The 2,413-nt window shown below is 42.0% G+C and overlaps 1 long non-coding RNA gene across 1 annotated transcript in view; it reads left to right on the forward strand.

Annotated features, from left to right (window-relative positions):
• Window positions 1-422: 422 nt before the first annotated feature.
• Window positions 423-2,413, forward strand: part of LOC116075253 — an 11,395-nt gene continuing 9,404 nt past the window's right edge. The window contains exon 1 of the long non-coding RNA XR_004112488.1: window positions 423-470. This is a non-coding gene — a long non-coding RNA (uncharacterized LOC116075253). The remainder of the gene's footprint in view (window positions 471-2,413) is intronic.

A 2,413-nucleotide genomic window follows, 5' to 3' on the forward strand; every position in this document is an offset into this window, starting at 1 on the left:
CTGAGGTTTTCTGGACCCTTCAGGCACGAGCAGTTGTCAGGAAGGCTCCTGGAGTGCTTGTCTCTCCTGGGTCCTCCTCATTGCTAGGTCTGGCACGTCAGTAATTGCATACTTTTCAACATATCGCTTTTCCATTCTGTCACTTGCAATCAAGAGTCTCCATAGGGGATCCTTTTCCTGCAGGACCGTCAGATGTCAGATTACAGTGTTGTTTACAAAGGTATACTGTTGTGATGGCTTGTATATGCTTGGCTCAGGGAGTGGCATTATTAAGTCATGTGGCCTTGTTGGAGTAGGTGTATCACTGTGGGTGTGGGCTTATGACCCTCACCCAAGCTGCCTGGAAGTCAGTATTCTGCTAGTAGCCTTCAGATGAAGATGTAGAACTCTCAGCTCTGCCTGCACCATGCCTGCCTGGATGCTGCCATGCTCCCACCTTGATGATGATGGACTAAAAAAACTCTGAACCTGTAAGTCAGCCCCAATTAAATGTTGTCCTTATAAGACTTGCATTGGTCATGGTGTCTGTTCACAGCAGTGAAACCCCTAACTAAGACAACCATCCAGAGTATTCCAGAATTAGCCTAGGTTGGCTCCCACCCCCTGGTGGTATAGTCCTGAACACTGGCTTTCTTTTAGTTGACACTTATATAAAGTATTTCTATAGTTTTCTAATCCCTAGCTTATTGTTAGGGCAAAAGACTTTGTTAGCGCTCCACTGTCTCAGCTGCCACTCATATGAAGGGGGCTTCCATTTTCCTACCAGGACCCCTGGCTTAGTAATCCACTCCTCTGAGACGATAAATATACCACAAAGTCTTTGTCCACTAGGAGAGCTAAAATTGAATACACTAAAAACACTCACTGTTTCCAAGGATATGAGAATGTCTATGATAGTCACACATTTGCTAGAGGTAATGTACAAACAAGCACCCAGGAAGGAAGCTAAGGCAGGGGGGTGACCACTTTAAAGTCAGCCTTGTCTCAATAAACAACAAACAGGATCATCATTTTGGATCTCTGGCTGATTTTAGGAAAATTAAATGAACTTATACAATTTAATAATCATATTTTTAGGTATATTATCCAAGGAGGAAAAATTAGTGCATAGGTACATAAAATCGTATACTAGAACATTCATAGATGCTCTAGTTTAAATATTCCAAAACTAAGAATGGGCCCAAATGCCTGTCAGTTAAAAAAAAATAAATTATAGTTCGTTCATATAATTCTCTGTAGCGTTAGAAATGGGCAGGTTGCTGGTACATATGTATATGTGTAATACACACACACACACACACACACAAACACACACACACACACACATGTTTGAACCCACAGAGAATTTTATTAAGCCAAAGCAGTTAAGACCCCACACAACACCAGTTATATGAAATTGAAGAACAAATAAAATTCAACTTTGGCAACAGAAGTGAGGACTCCCCCAGGGACTATATCATTGACTTTACATGGCTAGAGGAGAGGAGTTTCAGGGTTGTCTGCCCATAGAAAACCTCACTAGCGATGTGGAGATGGCTCAGCAGTTAATAGCTGTTCATCCAGAGGTTCGGGGTTCCCAGCACCCAAATGGCAGCTCACAATCATCTCTAATTCTAGTCCCAGGGGATCTAACTCCTCCTTCTGTCCTCTGAGGGTATCAGACTCATGATGATAGACATGTAGACAAAATACTTATTCACACAGAATAACTAAAAAATTTTGAAAAGTGTGAAGGAAAAAGAAAAAGTTATTTAAATGCACCCTCTTCAGTTCTATAAAAAAAATTAGAAAAGATGAAATAAGAAAATAATTACATTGATAACCACATTCCTTTTTTTCTCTTATATTGTTAATTCTGTGACCTGTCGAAATTAATCTCATCAGGAGAGTTTGAAAATTTTCTGTGCCTCCCCTCCATTCTTTGTTTAGAAAGCCAAAGAGCTTTTCATCTTTTCCAGGGGCATTTTGATGTTCAAAGGGGGATCATTAGGCAAAGGTAATGATTAAAGTACAGAAATGACTAGCTTAATGGGTGGGCTTTCAGGCACCAGTAGAGGAGTCATTTTAGGTTAAAGGAGGGTCAAGAAAAGGCTCCAGACTATTGCAAACTGAAGGGGGAGGGATGGGTAACAAACTTATATAAAAACTTCTGTTGAGCCCCGAATAGAGCCAGAAGCCTTGGGCTTCCATTCCTGTGATGGCAGCATCTGTCCACTTGTTTCCAAAGGGCAGGAGGGAGACTTCCAATTCTGGGGCCAGTCCTTCCTCCTAACACTGGTAGTGGAAGTTTCCTGGGGGCAAAACAAGAGGCTCCCTACCCTCGTTACAAACTAGAGTGGGAACTGGGAAAAGTAGAGTGGAGGGCACAGTGCTAAAGTGCAGGGGAAACTGGACAACAGGAAACATGATGTGC

Source organism: Mastomys coucha, unplaced genomic scaffold (genome assembly GCF_008632895.1).
Source record: "Mastomys coucha isolate ucsf_1 unplaced genomic scaffold, UCSF_Mcou_1 pScaffold3, whole genome shotgun sequence".
Lineage (NCBI taxonomy): Eukaryota > Metazoa > Chordata > Mammalia > Rodentia > Muridae > Mastomys > Mastomys coucha.